Source organism: Erythrolamprus reginae, chromosome 9, assembly GCF_031021105.1.
Source record: "Erythrolamprus reginae isolate rEryReg1 chromosome 9, rEryReg1.hap1, whole genome shotgun sequence".
Lineage (NCBI taxonomy): Eukaryota > Metazoa > Chordata > Lepidosauria > Squamata > Dipsadidae > Erythrolamprus > Erythrolamprus reginae.
Window position 1 is genome coordinate 5,885,653 of NC_091958.1, and position 25,363 is coordinate 5,911,015.

Consider the following 25,363-nt stretch of genomic DNA (forward strand, 5'->3'; position numbering starts at 1 on the left):
TGTGATTGTTACCACCCAACTTTTACAAAACTATATCCAACTGTTCATTTCTTCAATGTTCCTCTAACAAACTGGACCAAAGTGAATCTCTTATTTTTGCTTAACTACATTAAACATGTTATGAAAGAAACCCACCTTAATTTCCCCCTTGATTTCTCAAAAGCAAGATACAGCACTGACTTGCAAGCCTTATATATACTGTGCCTCTTTTCCCCCCTTCAACATTTGCCTTTGTCGTCTGTTTAGATAATTCACTGAATCAATTTGTTGCACCCACATCTGGATTCCATTGACTGTTGGCTTTTTCTATCTATGCTAACAAGGATAGAGAAATGGGGAACAAGTCACAATAAAGAAAAAAAACTATTCTACTGTTGTTATAAAGGTACTGCACTTAGCCTGGGGAAACCCAGGCTCAAGTCCTCCTTGAATCTTGGAGTGCATTGGTGATTTGGGGCCAATCATAATCTTTCATCCAACATCCCTCAAGAGTTGCTTCTGTGGGGATAAAGTTAAGGAAGATATACATAAGACACCTTGACCCATCTGAGGAAAGGCAGAATGTCAGTGCAACAGAGGAAGAAGAAAAATGCAGAAGTGCAATTCAATTTAAAAATAAATAATAAATTTGAACAAACTATTATAGTGTCAGATATTCTACCATTTATAGAACAACCGCCCCCCCCATCATATTCTGATTTTCAAAGACTGTAGACCACAAACATCTGCTACCTTCCATTCTGCTGAGGAATTACCTCTGATTTGATCTGAGTTTAGTTCAAATATGGTTTGTGATCATTTTAACTATTTGTCATTCAACCCAGCACTAAGACTTTTCACAAACTTCCTAGTAAGCCAACACATAATCTTTTCTCCTTTCAACCATCAAGGTAACTCTACCCATTGCACTACATCTATTGCTGCTATTTCATGTAGAGACCCTCTCCACTTCCGCCTTAAAAACTGAGCACATATTGGGGGGGCATCAGCCGTTTCTCTTGTTCTTATTGGCCTGGGTGGGAAAGAGCTGGTGGATCTAACAGTGCATCTTCAGAAGAGGGACTGCTTTAAATGAAGCTCTACATGCCTGCTTGGCACATTCGCACCTTTGACTGTAACTTCGCTCTTTCTTAGACCAGCACAAGTCTTCCTCGTGGATCAGGATGTGATATTCTTTCTTTGGCCAGAGTGCTCCCCACTCCCAAACATCATTTGAAGTATTTGGCAGCATGGCTACAAGTCACAGTATGAGGAATATAGAAGTGATGTTCATTGCAAACTCAGGTACCTGCTGGATCAAGTCCTCTTCTATACACATGACTCTGGATCTATGATGAAGAAGTCACCCTCACCATGGCAGCAAAAAGTAGAGCATGAAGCTGCTGTGCAGCATACCTGCCTCATATTCTCCCCACGAGACCACAACATGCTTCTTTCCCTTAAAACCATTTGCTTTTCGCCTTCCACCCTACACCCAGGAGCCCCAAACACACCTATTCTTTTTGCAGCCCTGGGTTAGTTACACCTAGAGCTCCCGCCCACATTTTGTAGGGAAAACCCTCCCAACAAGCTATGGGGCTGCAGAGGGGGGAAAAAGCAGCCTCGAGGAACAAAAAGAACAAACCGTCGAGGGAACAAGAAGAACAAACCTAATATCTAGCCCCATGCAATGATTGAATATATGTATGTATGTCATTGATTAATTTTAAGTATTGGGGGTTTAAGGTTGTATTTTACTGTAGATTTTATTGTAGATTTCTATTGTAGGTTTCGCATAAATTTGCTGTAAGCCGCCCTGAGTCTCAGGAGAAGGGCAGCACAGAAATCAAATGAATAAATAAATAAATAATAAATAAATAAATAAATAAATTCGGCTTGAGACAAGGAAGCCAACTTCCATCACACGCACCCCTGGCGCCCGCCCACTTCAACGCCCAACATGGATCTCCTTTGACCCTGATTGTTTGGCACCCTCCTCCTCGCCCAAGCCCCCTTGATGGCCAGCAGCCCAGCAAAAGCCTTAGGGAAAAATCCCAGATCTGAGGAGTTGGTGGCATGGTGGTGGCGAGGGAATAGAAACATATCGAAACCTAGAAGACTGACGGCAGAAAAAGACCTCCTGGTCCATCTCGTCTGCCCTTATACTATTTCCTGTATTTTATCTTAGGATGGGTAGATGTTTATCCCAGGCGTGTTTAAAATAGGACACCCAAACTCTGAAAAAAAGAGAAAAAAACCAGCAGCAACCCTATCTTTCTACCCCCCCTCCCCCCCCCCCCTTTTTGGCGGCTGGCATCGCTTGTGTCGGCCACCTGGACAAGAAGCCAAAGCCTCTTCCAAGAAGACCTGAAAAAGGGGACGGGGGGGGGGCGAGAGAGAGAAGGGGGGGAGCAGCCGCCGCCCCCACCCCCCCTTCGCCGGAGGAAGCGCGCGCGTGTGCGCGTGCGCGCGTGTGTCAGTCGCGCGGGCGGCCGCCCGCCCCGCCGCTCTCCCACGTGGGCGCGGTGTGGGGGAGGGGAGGGCAGCGGCGGAGGGCGACCACCTCCCTCAGACGGGAGAGAAGGAGGAGGAGGAGGAGGAAGGCTTCCCTGAGGTACCAAGTCCCACCCACCTGCCCCCCCCACCCCTCCTTCCTTTCCCCGCTCCCCACCACCCACCCCGAAAGGGGAAGCCCGGCAGGACATCCCGGCTGAGGAGGGGCAGGCAGAGGCGTGACAGGCCGGGCCCTGGAAGGCGGGCGGGACGCGACCCCGCCGGCTGCTGCTGCCCCTCCTGAGGACGTCGGGCGGAAAGAGCCCCCGCCTCAGGGCGCCTTGACAGCTCGTGAGGGAGAGAAGCGCGCGGCGGCCACTCCCCTTTCGCCTCAGGGAAGCCCGGCCGCCCGTTTTTCTTTTTTTTTTAATCTCCCTTCCCTCAGACTCCCGCCCACCCGGCTCTTCCCCGTGGCTTACCGGCGGGCGAGGGCAGCGCGGCGGCAGGCGGAGGCCCTGCCCGAGGCAGGAGGTGGCGCGGCGGCGGTGGTGGCGGCGGCTGCTGAGGGAAGGGGGCGGAGCCTCCGGGGTGGGCGCGGCGTGGCCCCGGCCCGACCCCGCCCACCCGTCCTGCCGCGGCCTGCTCCGGCGGCTGCCAGCGGGGCCTTCTCCCCTCCCCGCCCCTCCTTTGGCTGCCCGCCCCCTTCGGACTGCGCCTGCGTGGCCAAGCTCCCCGGCACGCGGGGCCGAGCGGGTGGGGGCGGGGGGAGAAGAGGGAGGAGGCTTCAACGGCCGTGCCAGCCAACCCGCGCAAGGGACAGATTGCTGCAAAAGAGAAAGGGGGCGGGCCCGTCTCGGGGCTTTCCGCCCGGTTCTGGAAGAAGGGGATATTTGCATATTTGTTAGCCGCTCGAGGATTGGTCGGAAAGGGGAGGTTCCCGAGCCGACTAAGGGAGGCGGAGGCGGGAAGCTTACAGAGCCGCTGAGCGAGGAGGCTGCGAAGGGACTTGGAACTTCAACTCCCAGGATTCGCAGCGAGCCGCGCTAGAGTGTCTGGGAATTGAAGTCCAAGAGGGTTGGGGGCGTGGTAGGTAGAAGAGGCAGAACGAAGGGAGGCGGGCTTCCTGCTTTGAATAGAATAGAATAGAATTCTTTTATTGGCCACGTGTGATTGGCCACACAAGGAATTTGCTGCTGCCGTCCTGATTTTTGCTCCCTTTTTTTTTTTGCACTTTTGGCAGCCCCTCCTGTTTTTATAACCTTGACTATGTATATTTTATACATACATGTACCGGTATTTTACATGTATATGTGCATGCATGTACGTACTTACATACATACATACATACATACATACATACATACATACATATGTTACATCTAGAATATCAATGAATGAATTTACATGTTGCATTAAATCACAGTATAGTTTATTTGGATTCATTTAGCATGGTGGTTAATACAGCTGTTGTGTGTTGTGAGCTACAATGTTGGGAGATGGGCGGGGTGGAGAACACTCCTACTTTTTCATTGTTTTTAATTCTGAACATTCTGAGAAATGTATTTTCTATAATCTGTTGTAAGCCGCCTAGAGTCTTTTGGGAGTTGAGTGACATAGAAATACAACAAGAATAAGAATAATTTATTAGACTTCTATGCTGCCCCTCTTCAGAGACATGGGACGGCTCACAACAACAATAAAACAATATAAGTACAAATCTAATCATTAAAACTATGGCTAAACCCCATTATCTTAAAAAACAAGCAATCAATATTACAATCATAACCACACATAACTTTTAATGGTCTGAAGGGGGGGGGCATATACTAGTTGCCCCACACCTGTGACATAGATAGGTCTTAAGGCTCTTGCAAAAGGTGGGGAATGTGGGGGCAGTCCGAATCTCTGGAGGGAACTGGTTCCAGAGGGCTTGGGCCACCACAGAGAAGGCTCTTCCCCTAGGCCCCGCTATACAACATTGTCTGGTCGACGGGACCTGGAGAAGGCCAACTCTGTGGGATCTGATCGGCCCGCTGGGATTTATGCGGCAGAAGGCGGTCCCGTAATTAAATTAAATTAAATATTCCTGCTTTAATTCTCTATTTGGGTATACAGTGTTCCCTCGATTTTCGTGGGGGATGCGTTCCGAGACCGCCCGCGAAAGTTGAATTTCCGCGAAGTAGAGATGCGGAAGTAAATACACCATTATTGGCTATGAACAGTATCACAAGCCATCCCTTAACACTTTAAACCCCTAAATTGCAATTTCCCATTCCCTTAGCAACCATTTAGATTATTACTCACCATGTTTCTTTATTAAAGTTTATTAAAAAAAATATTTATTAAAGGTGGATGAAAGTTTGGTGATGATATATGACATCATCGGGTATGAAAAACCGTGGTATGGGGGGAAAACCGCAAAGTATTTTTTAATTAATATTTTTGAAAAACCATGGTATAGACTTTTCGCTAAGTTCGAACCTGCGAAAATCGAGGGAACACTGTATTCGACTTCCTGTTGCAACTTGCTTAGCTTATAAGCCACAATGGGCAAATGGTGGATATATCGGGACTGCGCTTTGCTCAGTCTGCAAATCCAAAGAATTACAAGATACATTTCCAGTTGTCAAGGCAGAATCGGCAACAAGTAATGGAGCAGAAGGGAAGCCCTGTGAGGCGGCATACAAGTCTAAATGCTATTGCTATCTTCGTATTGCCTCGTTTTTATCTCAGGAGATTTACATTTTGCATTAGGGATCGGAAAACAAACACAGATGCATCTGGCTAGCCAGCTGAAAAGGTCAGCCCTGAAGAGAAAAAAACAAACAAAATCAAAATACATCTTGGAAATAAATGGAGCTTTCAGTGCTAAGGTCAGTCTATTAAACCTGTTCAGTTCCCTGGATCAAAGGCTGCATTTCTCTTGTGTGGGGGAAACCCTGGACATTGTAATTGAAGGAGAGGGTGTCAAAAGTACAGTGATACCTTGTCTTACAAACTTAATTGGTTCCGGGACGAGGTTCTTAAGGTGAAAAGTTTGTAAGATGAAACAATGTTTCCCATAGGAATCAATGGAAAAGCGATTAATGCGTGCAAGCCCAAAATTCACCCCTTTTGCCAGCTGAAGCACCCGTTTTTGTGCTGCTGGGATTTCCCTGAGGCTCCCCTCCATGGGGAAACCCCACCTCTGGACTTCTGTGTTTTTGCAATGCTGCAAGGTTATCCCAGCAGGGGAATCCCAGCACCGCAAAAACGAGTGCTTTGCTGGCAACGGAAGTCCGGAGGTGGGGTTTCCCAGTGAGGGGAGCCTCAGTGAAATCGCAGCATTGCAAAAACACCGGAAGTCCTCGAAACCCCACGTCCGGACCTCTGTGTTTTTGCAATGTTGCAATTTCACTGAGGCTCCCCTCACTGGGAAACCCCACCTCCGGACTTCCGTTGCCAGAGAAGCGCCCGTTTTTGCACTGCTGGGATTCCCCTGCTGGGATTCCCCTGCAGCATCACAAAAACACGGAGGTCCGGAGGTGGGGTTTCCCATGGAGGGGAGCCTCAGGGGAATCCCAGCAGTGCAAAACCGGGTGCTTCGCTGGCAATGGAAGTCCGGAGGCGGGGCATCCCAGCGGTGGCAGTGGGTTTGTAAGGTGAAAATAGTATGTAAGAAGAGGCAAAAAAATCTTAAACCTCGGGTTTGTATCTCGAAAAGTTTGTATGACGAGGGGTTTGTAAGACGAGGTATCACTGTATAAGGAAGATCGGGGAAAATCATTTGTCTGTCACATTTATGGAAGAGATCCATCCTTTCTACCTGATCTAAGAGAGCTGACCTTGAATTATTTTTGGTGGGATTTACAATCTTTAAAAACGACTAACATACATACATACATACAAAGATACATGCATACATAAATAAATAAATATTCCTCATACAAAGTAAATGTCTTATTATTTAAACCTGGTGGTCTGCTTCTGATTTTTTTTTTTTGGGGGGGAGGGCTCAGTGCTGGAACAGAACAGTAAGTCAAGGACTACTTGACATAGAAACTCTGGAGAAGGTGCAGAAAAGAGCAACCAAAATGATTAGGGGACTAGAAACCAAGACAGAGATTGCTGGAACTGGGCATGGATAGCCTAAAGGGCCAGGGAGGACATGATAGCAGTCTACAGGTACTTGAGGGGTGGCTACAGAGAGGAGGAGGATCACGCTGTTTTCCAGGGCCCCAGAGGGCCAGACGAAGAGGTTGGAAGCTGACCAAGGAGAGATTCAACCTAGAAATAAGGAAGAACTTCCTGACGGTCAGAGCGATCAACCAGTGGAACGGCCTGCCAGTGGAGGTTGTGAACTCCCCAACTTTGGACATTTTCAAGAGGAGATTGGACTGTCATTTGGCTGGGGTGCTGTAGGATTTCCTGCTTAAGCAGGGGGTTGGACTTGATGACCTGCAAGGTCCCTTTCAACATACATACATACATACATACATACATACATAAATACTTGTGTTTATGATGGTTGGAGCACCCTGGAGTCACCGTATCACCAATCGCCATCTTCCCAGGAGTCAATGAAAGCAGGGTTTGCATAATAACTTTGACTGGAACGATTCACTTAACAACCGTGACCAAGAAGAATAAGACGGGGTGCAATGCAACAGTTGCATCATTCAGCAATCGAAGTTCCATCTGTCCGTAAAGCCAGCTGCTGTGCTTTACTTATCCAGCTGTGGTTAAAATAAACCGTAGGGCTTGGCACGATATGCGAATCCAGCCAAGGAGAACTTTTCCTTCCATCCTTCAGCTGCCAAGAGAGCAGAGAAGAGCAACGAAGGTGATTAGGGGGCCAGAGGCTAAAACAAGAAGATGAACGGTTGCAGGAATTGGGAATGTCTAGTTGTTATGTCTAGTCATTAAGTGTTGAACCTCATAGTTCGTGACAAATGCATCTTTTTCTTTTATGTACGCTGAGAGCATCTGCACCAAAGACAAATTCCTTGTGTGTCCAATCACACTTGGCCAATAAAATTCTATTCTATTCTATTCTATTCTATTCTATGGGGCCAGAGGCTAAAACAAGACAATGAACGGTTGCAGGAATTGGGAATATCTAGTTATTATGTCATGGTTCTTGACAAATGCATCTTTTTCTTTTATGTACGCTGAGAGCATCTGCACCAAAGACAAATTCCTTGTGTGTCCAATCACACTTGGCCAATAAAATTCTATTCTATTCTATTCTATTCTATGGGGCCAGAGGCTAAAACAAGACAATGAACGGTTGCAGGAATTGGGAATGTCTAGTTATTATGTCTAGTCATTAAGTGTTGAACCACATGGTTCTCGACAAATGCATCTTTTTCTTTTATGTACACTGAGAGCACAGGCACCAAAGACAAATTCCCAGTGTGTCCAATCACACTTGGCTGATAAAGAATTCTATTCTATTCTATTGATGAAAAGAAGGACTGGTTTTGTGTGTGTGTGAGACATGATACCCTGTTTCCCCCCATAATAAGACATTCCCTGATAATAAACCCAATCTGACTTTTGAGTACATGGCAATAAGGCCAAGCGTTTATTTCAGGGTTCAAAAAAACCAAAACCAAAACAAGACAGTCTTATTTTCAGGGAAACATGGGTAGCAGTGTTCCAGGATCTCACGGGTTGCCGCAAAGAAGAGGGAGGCAAGCTATTCTCCAAAGCACCCGAGCGGCGAACAAGAAGTAACGGGTGGAATCTAATATAGGAGAGAAGCAACTTAGAACTAAGGAGAAATGTCCTAACAGTGGGGACAATTAATAAGTGGAATAAATTGGGTGGGTGCCCTAACAGGGGGAGGTGGGATTTTAAGAAGAGATTGGACATGCATTTGTCTGAAATGGTAGAAGTTCTGCTTAAGCAGGGAATTGGAATAGAAGATTTCAAAGGTCCATTCCACCTCTGTTATTCTGCTAAGCATCCAGAATTTATTTTATTTTTATTGTTTGGCCAGAGATTACAGATGTACAACCTAAGCTTCTCTTTAGTAAAAAAAATAAAAAATAAAATAAAAAGCCCCACTGAATTTAATGGAATTTACCACCAGGTAGCTATGCATACAGAAGTGCGATCTTTGCAGTACTCTATTCCTAACGCAATTCACAGCCTGCTCTGAAAATAAATGAGGAAAAGGCTGTTAGGTTTAGGAGGGTGTGGAATTTATTACTAACCTTGTTTTATCCTGCACGGTTTCACAACGTGGATCTGTGATTCCCCTCTTGCAGAATAAACAGAACCCTTTGGGACAATTTTTAAAGGACCTTATATATATATATATTTAGAAGATTAAACACAAAAACAATTTTGAATTGTTTTTTTTTCCTTTTAATCCCAGAGAGTTTCAAGGAAGGGAAGAGAGAGCTGCAGCCTCCTGTACAGTCATCATCACCAAGCAAACCTGCGTAGGAAGAGAGGCTTAAAATAAAAACTGTTGGAAACTCTGAAGCGTAAAACCTCGCTTGCTGTCCCCTGTGACGGCGGCAGGCACGAGCGCTGTTTATTAAGACAGAGACCATATATTCCAAGGGAGACCATATGCTATAAACTATCCGGGCGGTAAAACTGAAGTGGGAATTTTCCCAGGAAGAAAAACCCAAGCTGCAGTCATGAAACTGGGGTAGAAATAGCAGTTTTGCCTTTGAAAAGGGAATTCTCAAAAGAGTTTGCCAGGGCCTGAGGGCTGCATTCACACGACCTATGAAGCCGAGTTTGACTTCACCTAGGTTTACCAAGCAGCCCATAATCACCTGGCATTACCCAGTTTCCCGAGCGGTCAGGGTTTCAAGTAATAAATTCATAGAAACATAGAAGACTGACGGCAGAAAAAGACCTCCTGGTCCATCTAGTCTGCCCTTATACTATTTCCTGTATTTTATCTTACAATGGATATATGTTTATCCCAGGCATGTTTAAATTCAGTTATTGTGGATTTACCAACCACGTCTCCTGGACGTTTGTTCCATGGATCTACTACTCTTTCAGTGAAATAATATTTTCTCATGTTGCTTTTGATCTTTCCCCCAACTAACTTCAGATTCTGTCCCCTTGTTCTTGTGTTCACTTTCCTATTAAAAACACTTCCCTCCTGAACCTTATTTAACCCTTTAACATATTTAAAAGTTTCGATCATGTCCCCCCTTTTCCTTCTGTCCTCCAGACTATACAGATTGAGTTCATTAAGTCTTTCATGATACGTTTTATGCTTAAGACCTTCCACCATTCTTGTAGCCCGTCTTTGGACCCGTTCAATTTTGTCAATATCTTTTTGTAGGTGAGGTCTCCAGAACTGAACACAGTATTCCAAATGTGGTCTCACCAGCGCTCTATATAAGGGAATCACAATCTCCCTCTTCCTGCTTGTTATACCTCTAGCTATGCAGCCAAGCATCCTACTTGCTTTTCCTACTGCCCGACCACACTGCTCACCCATTTTGAGACTGTCAGAAATCACTACCCCTAAATCCTTCTCTTCTGAAGTTTTTGCTAACACAAAATTGCCAATGCAATACTCAGAGTGAGGATTCCTTTTCCCCAAGTGCATTATTTTACATTTGGAAACATTAAACTGCAGTTTCCATTGCTTTGACCATTTATCTAGTAAAGCTAAATCATTTACCATATTACAGACGCCTCCAGGAATATCAACCCTATTGCACACTTTAGAGTCATTGGCAAATAGGCAAACCTTCCCTACCAAACCTTCCCCTATGTCACTCACAAACATATTAAAAAGAATAGGACCCATGATAAGCAATACCGCCAGGCAATTAGATTCCGCAAAGAACAGCTTTATTGGAAATATTATATTGGCACATACCTGGTGAAAACCGATTTTGAAGACTCCCCCCTAATTAAAAGTGAAATATTTTCTGTTTTCTCAAAACTGTCACATGGTCCAATCACGGTGCGGTCTGGCAACCAGGTAGCATCACTCCGCCTTCTTCCAGCCAGGTGTGATAACATCCCTTGTGGTGTGGCCCACTGTTCTGCCCCAGCTACAGACCACAAAGAACGCAGCACACACAAAATCTGTACAAAGTTTAAGGACATTAAGGACTACCAATGAGCTTTCTTAGTAGTCATCAAACACAAATTCAGTTTAAAGCCGTCTTTTCCGAACACCGGCTGTTAATGTGCATGACTGCATAGTTAGGGGTTTATTATGGTATTAATGTCTTCTTAAATGGATTTAATTTTTTTTAATTATTAGATTTGTAATGTATTGTATTACTGTTATGCTGTGAGCTGCCCCGAGTCTTCGGAGAGGGGCGGCATACAAATCTAATAAACTATAACTATAACTATACAGTGTTCCCTTGATTTTCGCGGGTTCGAACTTCGCGAAAAGTCTATACCACAGTTTTTCAAAAATATTAATTAAAAAATACTTTGTGTTTTTTTTCCTATACCATGGTTTTTCCCACCCAAAGACGTCATATGTCATCGCCAAACTAATAATTTTTGCAAATAAATAACAAAAAATAATTATTATTGATAATAAGTAATTATGTTTATAAATATCAGGATCACTAAGTGTCTTATTCAGTGGTGAGTACCAGTAATAATGATGAGTAAATGGTTGTTAAGGGAAGGGGAAATGGTAATTTAGGGGTTTAAAGTGTTAAGGGATGGCTTGTGAAACTGGTGTATTTACTTCCGCATCTCTGCTTAGCGGAAATTTGACTTTCGCGGGTGGTCTCGGAACGCATCCCCCGCGGAAATCGAGGGAACACTGTAATTCAATTTTATTAACAGCCAGCACGAGTCCACGAAGTAATAACTCAATTCTGAGTCAAGAGTGATCTTACAGTGGCTGGCAAAATTCTATTCCTATTCCTTTTCTATTCTATTCTATTCTATTCTATTCTATTCCATTCCCTTCAAGCCCAGCCCAGCCCAACCAAGCCATCCATCCACCCACCCACCCATCCACCCATCTATCTATCTTCCATATATATCTCATCCATGTATGTCTTTCTCTCTGTCTGGGAAGGAATTTAATAACCATGACAGCCACCTGTTTTTATAACAATAAGCAAAAATCCAATCCTGAATCTCATTCTGGTTTGGTTTTGTTTTCATTTGGTAGCAATGAAAATAATGTAGCATAGAGCCATTTTGGGATTTATTTTGTTTATTTTTGTTGCCGTTGTTTCCTGAGATATAAATACAGAGGAAGAGATTATGGGGTAAATTCAATTGTCTGGGCTCAAATTAGATAATTTTCAAACATTACGGGCTTTAATGCTTGGCTTACGGGAAACAGCATACGCCAGTCGGTTGAACGATGAGAGCATCCAGGTAAATGTTTTTTTTATTATTATTATTATTTCTCTTGAAACAAGAGACCCACTGTCAAGGGCAGAAAATACATATTTTTTTCTTGGAAATGATTTCTTTGCAAAACCTTTTGAGCATTTCTCCTCCCCTACTCTGCAAAGAGAGGGGCGGCATACAAATCTGATAAATAAATAAATAAATAAACAAACAAACAAATAAATAAACAAATAAACAAATAAACAAATAAACAAATAAACAAATTGTGATTATGAAGATTCTCAATCATCCAGGCTGTGGTTGTCCCAAAAATTGCTTTTGCAAAAGGCAACTGGACTTCCTCATTTTTTTTCCCTTTAAAAACATTTCACTTTTCATTCAAAGAAAGTTGGATGAGAAGTGAAACATTCTCAAAGGAAAAAAAGAAAACTAGGAAAATCCAGTTGCCTTTTGGAAAAGCCCCTTTGGGTTAAATAGTTACTTGAAGCCCCAAACTCATTGTATCAACCATCACTAGGTATATTGTGCTCAGCCATGGTTTTTATGTATTGTATTTATATGACACTCACTCCAAAATGGACTCAGAGTGGTTAACAGTGGTTATACCAGCGACGCCTTCTCCGGGTCCCGTCAACTAAACAATGTCGTTTGGCGGGACCCAGGGGAAGAGCCTTCTCTGTGGCGGCCCCGGCCCTCTGGAACCAACTCCCCCCAGAGATTAGAATTGCCCCCACCCTCCTCGCCTTTTGTAAGCTTGTTAAAACCCACCTCTGCCGTCAGGCATGGGGGAACTGAGATATTCTTTCCCCCTAGGCCTTTACAATTTTATGCATGGTATGTCTGTATGTATGTTTGGTTTTATAATAATGGGGTTTTTTAGTTGTTTTAGTATTGGATTGTTACATGCTGTTTTTTATCACTGTTGTTAGCCGCCCCGAGTCTACAGAGAGGGGCGGCATATAAATCCAATAAATAAATAAATAAATAAATAACAGCAAACATAAATAAAAACAACAGTGAAAAGCAGTAAAAATCTGAACACTAAAACCAACAATCCAATAAAAAACAATAATGTTATTAAAAAACCATACACAGTCAATCCTAATTCCAGGCCTTCCAGAAAAAAAAGGTCTTAACGGCTTTCTGGAAGACCGGTAAGGTGGAAATAGTGCAGATCTCTAGGGACAGTTGATTCCACAGGGTCAGAGCCACCACAGAGAAGGCTCTTCCCCAAGGTCCTGCCGGTTAACCACAATGGCTTGCAAATGACAGTGGCTGGATTCAGACAACGTACTTAACCCAACCAATATCCATTCATGGCTTACCGCAGTGTTTCCCTACGCAATTTTAAGAAGCATGGATTTCTTTTTTAAAAAATTAAATTTTATTTACATATATATATATATATATATGTAAATACACACACACACACACACACACACATATATATGTGTAGATTGTTCTGAGTTCGGGTTTTGCCCATATATAATAATTATGATTTTAGAATTTTATATTTGGAAATCAGCCTTAAACAAAACACTTCATAAAAATCTCCATGTCATTCCTTCTAATAATTATGATTACACCAACCAATCAGATCACTGAAACATAATCACCCAATCTATTTGCTACATTCAAAACAAATCTCCACCCCCACACTATATACTAGGAAGAAATGACAGTTGCTAACATTCCATTTTACAACAACACAAAGATTGGAACTTCAGCCTGATGATGGTGAATGTGATTTCGCCGAAACGTCGCATAGACATGCAAAATATTACACAGGGCAAAACCCGAACTCAGAACAATCTACATACATATACCCGTGAAAATTTACGAAAACAATATATATATATATATATATATATATATATATATATATATATATATATATATATATATAAACACATTTAAAAATTACAAAGAATAAAAAAAATAAAGAATAAAGAATAGAAAGCAGGCGAATGTGCAGCAAGTCTGTATAATGGTACCAACTGTACATTTTCTATTGCCTATTTTAAATAATAATTAATAATTACTGATTGAAAATAAGAGTAATAATCTCAATTGGTATAAACATCATAATTTTCCAAATTTCCTTTACACATTGTCACCAGGTCATTTTTCTTTATACTTTAATAACTTAGTAGGCTGTGACGGTTTGGCCTTTTCTGTAGCCAGCAGTAGAATAAATCCCAACAGTTATAAAATATAGATTCTTCTTTGTTTTTGAGTTCTGACGTTAGTTTGTCCATCTCTGCTCCTCCTGTGGTGTTCCATAGAAGCATGTATTTCTAACTCCCCAAATCCCCAGACTTTTATTTTTTAAAAATTTTTTTTATTTCTTCCCTCCCTCCCTCTCCTTTTTTTTTGCTTCCTTTTTAAACCTTTTTTCCTTTTGGAATTTATTCTCCCTCTATTTTGTAGTCATTTTCTCTTTTAATTTTTCTTGAAATTTAACCAGGTTGCATTTAAAAATAAACAAAGAGAAATGAAACCCAATCGGCTGTAAATCTGCTCGGTCCTGGGATCCTGGCGACCCCTTGTGGTTAAACAGCACAGTTTTTTTACAGGCCTGATTTGCATGGCTCCACCCCCTGCTGCCCCTCCCCCCACCCCACCTCTGCTGATATCTCCCTACCGGCAAAGCAGGTTTGTCCATGGCTCCTCTAAGCGTATGGATGTTGGCGAAGACGCTCCAATTGACTGAGTTCACAGCCAATGCTGCTGCAAACCATGGTGTTTTTTTTTTTGCATAAAAACATACCATGCTAAGCTAAAGTCCAATCTGGGATCGCATTTTTGTGCTGATGAAATAGAATAGAATAGAATAGAATAGAATTTTATTGGCCAAGTGTGATGGGACACACAAGGAATTTGTCTTGGTGCATATGCTCTCAACGTACACAAAACAAAATATACATTTGTCAAGAATCATGTGGTACAACACTTAATGATTGTCATAGGGGTCAAATAAGCAATGAAGAAGCAATATTAATAAAAATCTTAGGATATAAGCAACAAGTTACAGTCATACAGTCAACATGGGAGGAAATGGGTGAAAGGAATGATGAGAAAAACTAGTAGAATAGAAGTGCAGATTTAGTAGAAAGTCTGACAGTGTTGAGGGAATTATTTGTTTAGTAGAGTGATGGCGTTCGGGAAAAAACTGTTCTTGTGTCTAGTTGTCTTGGTGTGCAGGGCTCTGTAGCGACGTTTTGAGGGTAGGAGTTGAAACAATTTGTGTCCAGGATGTGAGGGGTCAGTAAATATTTTACCCGCCCTCTTTTTGAGTCGTGCAGCATACAGGTCCTCAATGGAAGGCAGATTGGCAGCAATTGTTTTTTCTGCAGTTCTGATTCTCCTCTGAAGTCTGTGTCGGTCCTGTTGGGTTGCAGCACCAAACCAGACAGTTATAGAGGTGCAGATGACAGACTCAACGATTCCTCTGTAGAACTGTATCAGCAGCTCCTTGGGCAGTTTGAGCTTCCTGAGCTGGTGCAGAAAGAACATTCTTTGTTGTGCTTTTTTGATGATGTTTTTGATGTTAGGTGACCATTTTAGGTCTTGAGATATGATAGAACCTAGAAATTTGAAGGTCTCTACTGTTGATATGTAATTGATTAAGGTGGCAATTGTGCATTTGACTGTTGGAAGCAGCTTATTGTTAGGGACTTGCTGATGTGGTTTCTCTCTGCGATGAGCATATGTTTGCATAATTCTGCGTCTCCACACGCCGGGATCAAAGGGTGGAGCTGCCTTTTGCAAACACAATTTCTACACGGTGCAAGATGGTTTTTAGGCTCCACTTCATGTCTCTTCAAAAAATTAGGATGTTTTTTTGGGGGGCTAAGCAGCTGTTCATGTAGACCAAGACTGCGGTCTGTCAAATGGTGATGGTGATGGGGGAAATTTATTTATTTATTTTATTTATTTATTGGATTTGTATGCCGCCCCTCTCCGCAGACTCGGGGCGGCTAACAACAGCAATAAAACAGTATATAACAAAATCCAATACTAAAAACAGTTAAAAACCCATTATATAAAAACCAATCATACACACAGACATACCATGCATAAAATTGTAAAGGCCTAGGGGGAAGTGTATCCCAGTTCCCCCATGCCTGGCGGCAGAGGTGGGTTTTAAGCAGCTTACGAAAGGCAAGGAGGGTGGGGGCAATTGTAATCTCTGGGGGGAGTTGGTTCCAGAGGGCTGGGGCCGCCACAGAGAAGGCTCTTCCTCTGGGTCCCGCCAAGCGACATTGTTTGGTTGACGGGACCCGGAGAAGACCCACTCTGTGGGACCTAACTGGTCGCTGGGATTCGTGCAGCAGAAGGCGGTCCCTGGGGTAATCTGGTCCAGTACCATGAAGGGCTTTATGGGGGTTCAAGCTATGGTGGAACTCTTCACCAGCCTTTTCCAGTGTGGAAAATGGCCACAGCTTGAGTGTAGGAAGTTAGCACCCACCCCTCTCCTGGGAAAATGAGATATTTTAGGAAATATTAAAAGGACACAATTTTTCCCTAAAAGGCAGAAACTTAGCCTCCGCCCACCTTTGTCAATGGGCCATTAAGGCCCGGGTCAGTCTATTCTACATAACAAAGATCTACCACCTTTAGGCAGAGCCATAGTAAGTACAGTGGTGCCTCTACTTACGAACTTAATTCGTTCCGTGACCAGGTTCTTAAGTAGAAAAGTTTGTAAGAAGAAGCATTTTTTCCCATAGGAATCAATGTAAAAGCAAATAATGTGTGCGATTGGGGAAACCATAGGGAGGGTGGAGGCTCTGTTTCCTCCCAGGGGATTCCTAGAGAGGCCCCACGGAGGCTTCTCCCCGCCTTTTCCGGCCCTGTTTCCTCCCAGGAGATTCCTAGAGAGGCCCCACGGAGGCTTCTCCCCGCCTTTTCCGGCCCTGTTTCCTCCCAGGAGATTCCTAGAGAGGACCCACGGAGGCTTCTCCTCACCTTTTCCGGCCCTGTTTTCTCCCAGGAGATTCCTAGAGAGGACCCACGGAGGCTTCTCCCTGCCTTTTCCGGTTACAGTTTCAGAGGATCGGATTTGTAAGTAAAAAATGGTTCTTGAGAAGAGGCAAAAAAATCTTGAACACCCGGTTCTTATCTAGAAAAGTTTGTAAGTAGAGGCATTCTTAGGTAGAGGTACCACTGTATTGCCCAAAGCCCTTTCATTATGTCATCACCCAGCAAGGCTCAACCAAGCCTGGGACTCAAAAGGCAACTTACGAAGTTACCCCTTCATGGTCACATGGGAGTCTGACAACCAATCAGAACAAAAGCTGAAATTCAAAACCCAACAGAGGGCATGAAACCCAGGCAATCCCAGCATCTCTACCCTTTTTTGCCCAGGATATCAAGCCCTGTCATCCTGTTCATCAATAAACCATCTTTCCAAGCAGTCTCCATGTTTCCACTGTCTTTCTCCCCACTTGGAACTGAACCCAGATGGACATTTCTCCCAACATGAGGATCGAAGTTCATTCTATATCACAGATGGAATCTATATGCTGCTGATGTTAGCTAGCTGACTGTTGTGATTCAGCCTGAGGCTCCTCAGGGACCGGCTGCGTCTCTGGCCCGGAGGAGGACAGTGAACAGGAGGGGGAGGACCAGGCAGACGGGGGAGAGGAATGTCAGGAAGAGGATGAGGGGGAGCAGCCTCAGAGCCCCGGGGGGGGGGGGGGCTCTCCCCAGCCAGTAGCCTGGCTTCATTGGATGAGGAAGCAAAGGCTATAATTGACATGAGACAGAGACGTGCAGCTCAGAGACGGGACCAATTAGAAAGGTATTGGCAGCACTGAATTGGCAACAGCTGGGTTTGGGTGTGGTTCTCCTCAGCAGGGTTTAAAAGGCAGGCCAGCCCTTGAAGCCATGTGGAGCGTTATCAACTTGAAAGTCCTGTGATCCTGCTTTGCTTCTCGGCGTCTCTGATCTTGGCTTGTGGCCTAGAAGACTGGAAGACTTGGGGGAGGCGTAGGTTTGTTATCTCCAGCGTTGTTTTTGACAGCAAGAATCCTGTTTTACTTCATGGCCTTCGTGAAACATCTTTGAAGTTTCAGCGTGTTCCTGAGTGTAAGGACATTTTCTGTTACCTGTGTTTGCTTTGAATTCTATAAACTGCCTTTGATTTTTACCAGTGTGTCTGGCTTCTCTTTTTGGGTTGGTGTTTGCTGGAGGGACCCAGACAGAACACCGACCATGGTAAAAACAGGTCCTGGTTGAATGGTCCTTGCACAATGGACTCAGAAGAACAGACCTTTCTGAAGCTTTTTAAAGAAAATATAAAAATACAAATTAAAAAAACACCAAATGCTGCCGTTTCTCGCACTGTTTCAGCAGCAGAAATGAAACGTGTTGCCTTGCCGTGCATCAGCCATTTCAATATTCACCACCAGAGGGCGATCCTACATTGCTTCTCTAAAGTACTTCTTCCTGGTAGAAACTCATTTATAGATTATATTATAATCTGAGTTGCTATGGAAAACACGGGCGAAGGGAAGAAGGCAATGTCTCCTTAAAGCAAATGAGAAGTTAAAGGAATCCTAAAAGACATGCTGAGACGTTGGTGAGTGAAGCGTCAGAAAGCAAAGGAGGAGGAAAGACCGATTAAAAGTGATGTGGAACCCACGAAGTGGAATAGGTTGTTAAGGAACTTTTAAAAATAAAATGAGCAAAAGGCATTGTTTGGGAGATGAGTAAAACTAGAGTTGTTTCAAATGAATGGGGTTAAAGGGAAAGCAAAAACACGTCTGCATGAAAGCAAATGATGTAGGATGTAGGATTTATTTGGGAATTTATTTATCCTTACTTAACAGAGGCAGCAAGATAAAAAGTGAGAACTACATATACACAGAAAGTTGTTCATTTATAATACACCGCCCTGAGTCACCTCGAGAAGGAAAGAAATCTAATCAATCAATCAATAAAAAATTTAAATATTATATGGATTTTCAGATATACCAGCTCCTCTTAAAATCATCATTTTATAATCCCTGATGGGATGTGTTGTGGTTAGCTCTGGCCCAGCTCCTGCCCCAAGGACTGTGGATGTGGGGGAGACATCCACATGCAGCAGGCCTGTTTTGCCCCCGGTGGAATCTGATGATGAAGGCTCCTCTGACCAAGAAGACATGAGTGACAGGGAGGAGGAGAGTGGGGCAGACAGCTCAGAAGGAGATCAATTATCTAGCTCCTCCTTGGATTCAGAACAAGAGTTAATGATACAGCCAGGCATGCGGAGAGCGATGCATAGGCAACAACGACTGAGAGATTATTATCAAAGAAAATGAGGCCACCTGTGGTTGGGTGGGGCTGTGGTCATTAGTGAGGCTGCTATAAATAGCAGCCTGTGGGTTTGGCCATTGTGGAGGATTCTCTGATCGTTGTGTTTCGTGACTGCTTTACTGACTTTGACCTTTTGTGTGCTGATTTTTCCCCGCTTTGAAACTAAACCAGACCAAAGTGTGTTTCACTTTGTGAAAGAAGAAGGACTGTGAATTGCCTCACAGCTGCAAGCTAAGTATCTCAGAACTGTTAAGGGACTTGTACAAATTACCAGTTTGTTTGGAGACGAGGGCTCTTTGCTATACCAAAAGAGGGCTTGGTTTAAGTGAATTTTCATTATAAAGAACATAGTTTTGAACTTTCAAACTTGTGTTTGTGTTTGAAATTTGTACCTGTGAATTTTTGGGAGGAGTCTACCAGAGAGCCCGACAGAACAGAAAGAAATCTAATCAATCAATCAATCAATAAAAAAATTTAAATATTATATGGATTTTCAGATAAAGCAGCTCCTCTTAAAATCATCATTTTATAATCCCTGATGGGATGGAATCTGTCAACTGAATGGAGTTGAGTGTTTACTGGCCCTCCCTTATCGTCAATGCAGAGTTATATTCAGCAAATATGTTCTCACTGTCGTGCTAGTTGTTCCCGACTCTAGGGGGCGGTGTTCATCTCAGTTTCTAAGCCAAAGAGCCAGCGCTGTCCAAAGACGTCTTCGGGGTCATATGGCAGCATGATTCAATGCCAAAGACGCACAGAGTGCTGTTACCTTCCCATCAAAGTGGTCCCTATTCTTCTACTTGCATTTTTACTTGCTTTTGAACTGCTAGGTTGGCAGAAGCTGGGACAAGGAATGGGAGCTCAGTCCTTTACTCAGTGCTAGGGATTCGAACCGCTGAACTGCCAACCTTTCTGATCGACCAGCTCAACGTCTTAGCCACTGAGCCACTGCAACCTATATCCTACAAAATATCCTATATCCTACAAAAATGGTGGAAGGTCTTAAGCATAAAACGCATCAGGAAAGACTTCATGAGCTCAATCTGTATAGTCTGGAGGACAGAAGGGAAAAGGGGGATATGATCGAAACATTTAAATACGTTAAAGGGTTAAATAAGGTTCAGGAGAGGAGTGTTTTTAATAGGAAAGTGAACCCAAGAACAAGGGGGCACAGTCTGAGCTAAGTTGGGGGAAAGATCAGAAGCAACGTGAGAAAATATTATTTGACTGAAAGAGTAGTAGATGCTTGGAACAAACTTCCAGCAGACTTGGTTGGTAAATCCATAGTCACCAAATTTAAACATGCCTGGGATAAACATATATCTATCCTAAGATAAAGTACAGGAAATAGTATAAGGGCAGACTAGATGGACCATGAGGTCTTTATCTGCCATCAATCTTCTATGTTCCTATGTTTTCTATGTTCTATGTTCTAGTTTCTATATTTTATTCTATATCCAAAGCATATTGCCCTGGATAACAGCATGCAAATGACAGCTAAGAAATTGTGGCTCCCTCCCACCCCTCTCTCTCCCTCCCTCCCTCCCTCTCCCCTTCCCTTTACGGCTTCCCTCCTCTCCCCTTTCTTTTCCTGCCTCCCGGCCCAACTTCTAAAGCTGACCACTGCAAATGCATTTTATTTTTCCAGGATATTATAGGACTCTCCTCTGAGACTTGGAAATGCAGAACAGAGGAGGGAGGGAGGGAAAAAAAGTGAGTCGTGTTGCTAAGGAAACGGAGGCTGGACCGAGCCGACTGGAGCCGGCTGTTGCTATGAGAAAGGTTTGCAAATGCCTCGCCATCCCAAAGCCTGTTTCCTAGGTAGAGCCATAAATAATATTCTGCAAAAGCAACCTTAGGATGGGGAGGAGAGAAGGCAGGAGACATAAAAGGCTCCAAACAGTTGCTTTCTAGAGAGGTTGGGGAAGACCTCATGGTCCATCTAGTCTGCCCTTATACTATTTCCTGTATTTTATCTTAGGATGGATATATGTTTATCCCAGGCGTGTTTAAATTCAGTTACTGTGGATTTACCAACCACGTCTGCTGGAAGTTTATTCCAAGGATCTACTACTCTTTCAATAAAATAATATTTTCTCATGTTGCCTTTGATCTTTCCCCCAACTAACTTCAGATTGTGTCCCCTTGTTCTTGTGTTCACTTCCCTATTAAAAACACTTCCCTCCTGAACCTTATTTAACCCTTTAACATATTTAAATGTTTCGATCATGTCCCCCCTTTTCCTTCTGTCCTCCAGACTATACAGATTGAGTTCATGAAGTCTTTCCTGATACGTTTTATGCTTAAGACCTTCCACCATTCTTGTAGCCCGTCTTTGGACCCATTCAATTTTGTCAATATCTTTTTGTAGGTGAGGTCTCCAGAACTGAACACAGTACTCCAAATGTGGTCTCACCAGCGCTCTATATATTGATTTGATTTGATTTGATTTGTATGCCACCCCTCTCCGTAGACTAGGGGCGGCTAACAACAATAATAAGAAACAGCATAAAACAAATCTAATATTTAAATTACTAAAAGCCCATATTAAAAACCAAACATACACACAAACATACCATGCATAAATTGTATAGGCCTAGGGGGAAGGTATATCTCAATTCCCCCATGCCTGATGACAGAGGTGGGTTTTAAGGAGCTTACGAAAGGCGAGGAGGGCGGGGGCAATTCTGATCTCTGGGGGGAGTTGGTTCCAGAGGGCCGGGGCCACCACAGAGAAGGCTCTTCCCCTGGGCCCCGCCAAATGACATTGTTTAATTGACGGGACCCAGAGAAGGTCAACTCTGTGGGACCTTACTGATCGCTGGGATTCGTGCGGCAGAAGGCAGTCCCGGAGATATTCTGGTCCGATGCCATGAAGGGCTTGATAGGTCATAACCAACAACAATGTTAGGGGCAGACCAGGTGGCGGAAGTCAACAGGGAGACACATGGATGGACTGAATGGACAAGCACGTTGGGAAAGAGAATGAAGCTTATTGCTAAGAATGGGTTAGAATGGCTTTTCCCAAACTTGGCAAGTTTAAGATGGGTGAAGATGCTGCCTGAGGACATCTGGGAGCTGGTAAGCATCTGAAGGTTACCAATTTGAGAAACCCTGGTTTTTGTGGAGATGGTAACCAGGGGTCTTCCTTCATTAAGTTTTATTAGTGTTTAAAATATAAGTCAGGCATGCTGTAAAGAACCTAGAACAATATTTATATAGTGAGTCTTAACCTTTTTAATGCCATGACCCCTTAATAGAGTTTCTCATGTTGTGGTGACCCCCAGCCATAAGTCTAGTGCCAATTCTCCCAACAGAACTTTAACCTGATTGGCAGGAAGGTCAGAGGGATAACCTCACTGTAAATGCCTGATTGGTCGGATTGTAAAAGTATGTTCCAAGGCACCAGAATAGAAGCTTTAGTTCCTAACACCGTGGGAAATTTGTCTTTTCCCAGGGTCTTAGGTGACCCCTGTGAAACAGTCATTCAACTGCCCCAGGGGTCCCAACCCCCAGATTGAGATCCACTGGTTTATAGGAATATTCTCCCCCTCATGCCCCCTTTCTATATCTTCGTCCATCTGCATATCTATCCTCCTCCTCATAAATCCACCCACCAATCATCCATCCATCCATCCGTCCGTCCGTCCGTCTGTCCGTCCGTCCGCCCGCCCGCCCTTCTATCTATCTATCTATCTATCTATCTATCTATCTATCTATCTATCTATCTATCTATCTATCTATCTATCTATCTATCTATCTATCTAATCTATCTATCATATAATCTATCTTTCTATCTATCTTATCTATCTATCTATCTATCTATCTATCATCTATCTATCTATCTATCATCTATCTTATCTATTTATCTAACTATCTATCATCTATCTATCTATCTATCTATCATCTATCTATCTATCATCTATCTATCATCTATCTATCATCTATCTATCATCTATCTATCTATCTATCTATCTTATCTTATCTATCTTATCTATCTATCTATCATCTATCTATCATCTATCTATCTATCTATTTATCTATCATCTATCTATCTATCTATCTATCTATCTTATCTTATCTTATCTATCTTATCTATCTATCTATCTATCTATCTATCTATCTATCTATCTATCTATCTATCTATCTATCTATCTATCTTATCTACCAACCTACCTACCCACTTACCGGTATCTGTCTGTCTGTCTATTTGTCTTTCTGTCTTTCTATCTTTCTATCTCCATCAATCCCTCCATCCTGTCACCTCCTTGATATTTTATAAAACTGTTTATTATTATTATTATTATTATTATTATTATTATTTATTGGATTTATATCTTGTTTAGTTCTAATTGGGTTGGATTTCAGATTGTTGAGCAAGTTTGTTCGAAAATGGAGTAAAACAGCTTCCTCTAAGAAATTCCACACAAGAAGAATATGGAAATAACATCCTATTCCATAGCTCTAGTGATATCAAGAATATAACTAGTTATGAAACGTGTCCATGAATTTGCTGTTTTATACGATTTGAATTCATTTTAGGATATAATTCAGCGGTTTGGAAACACATACTTGCAGGATAAAGCAATTATTTACATTCAACAGTACAAATAATGACATTCAGAATTCTAAACCGAAGTGAATTAGCCTCAAGAATTGGATGCTTCTCACCAATTTACATAACCTACCTTTAGATAAAAAGGAAAGAAAGAGAAAGGTACACACACACACACACACACACACACACACACACACACACACACATATATATATATATATATATTGTAACTCCAAGTTAGGCAATCAAGGAAGAAAGAGAAAGGTTTATATTGTCCTTTTTTATCATTAATTTTTATCATTACTTTTTACTTATGTTTATACAAGCTACTATCCTATACATGTTTGACAAATAAATAAAAATAAATAAATATTGTAACTCCAAGTTAGGCAATCAATATTTTTTTCTTCTTCTTCTTACCCCCCACAAAGACTTACGGTAATTCGGCCAAACATATCAGCCCTTCCTGGTTATGATAAATATGCTTTTATAACAGAAAAAGTTTGAACCAAAGATTGCGTGGTAAGAAATCCTAGCAAATATTGACAAGGCTGGTCAAGGTGTTGCCCAGGCAATAAGGATTCCTTCCCTGGATCCACCCCAGGCCAACCTCAAAGTGCGTTGGAAAACGAACAGTCAACCGTCATTCTTCTTTGTGAATCAGTGGTCCAGAACGTGTGTTGTCAGAAAACACAACTCTTTTGCTTTGTAGGAGAGCCTCTCTGAAGAAAATTGACTGTCAGCATCTGAAGGTTGTCAAAGAAACCCCAAACATCCTTCAGCTCAGCGGTTTCCAGCTGGAAAGACTACTTAGCTGTGGACAAGAAGCTCCACAGATGCCTTCAGCTTTCAGATTCTAGCCATTTCTGGACTTTACCCACCTGAACAAGGAAACACGGTGTTGCCCGATACCTTAGGATGGGTTGCACACATGGCAAGAGCCTCAAAGTTGTGGATCCAGCGGACAAACCTGGAGAGCAACCGCCCGATGTTGAAGAGGAGAACCAAGCTGTGGCTTCAGAAGTAAAGCCAGATTGCATCCAATGTTCCTCTGCTAGTGATGTCAAAGATGAAAGCTGAATCATGGAAACTCACGGCTCCCAAAAAAGGTGATGAATCAAGATACATTTGTTAATTTGCACAAGAGATGACGTGAGACCTTCTACTCTTGCCAACTTGAATTGGCAAAGACTCGATTTGTAAGGAATTTTTGAGGAGCCTTGATGAAATTTGCTTTATACTTCCATGACTTTGCCTGTTATTTTGACTCAGAGGAAGTAGTCAAAGGACATTTGGCTACTATAAAAATGAATTAAGATTTTACCCTTAAAAAAAAAAAGGAAATTTACCGTAAAAACGTGCCTGAAGTTCCTGAAAGGAGAGAAGAAACACCAATTTAATGTTGATGTTCCTCTTTGAGCAGAAGATACAAGATTTTCCAAGGGAATTCCCAAAACGATTAGAGTCCTACGTCACAATGGCTTCATGTATCCCACAATTGTTCCAGTTAAGGTTTTTACTTCAGATACAATTTAAAATAGAATATTTGTTTTCAGGAAACTAATTAAAGAACTTTGAGAGAAGTTAAAGGACCCTTGGTTGTATTACTGCAAATAGCTCTGCTGATGCAATCTTCTGACCAAGTCTGATAAATGACTTGAAAGGATGTGTATGAAATATAAATTATTGTCTTTGATCAAGGGTGCAAAATATCGCAATATTCTT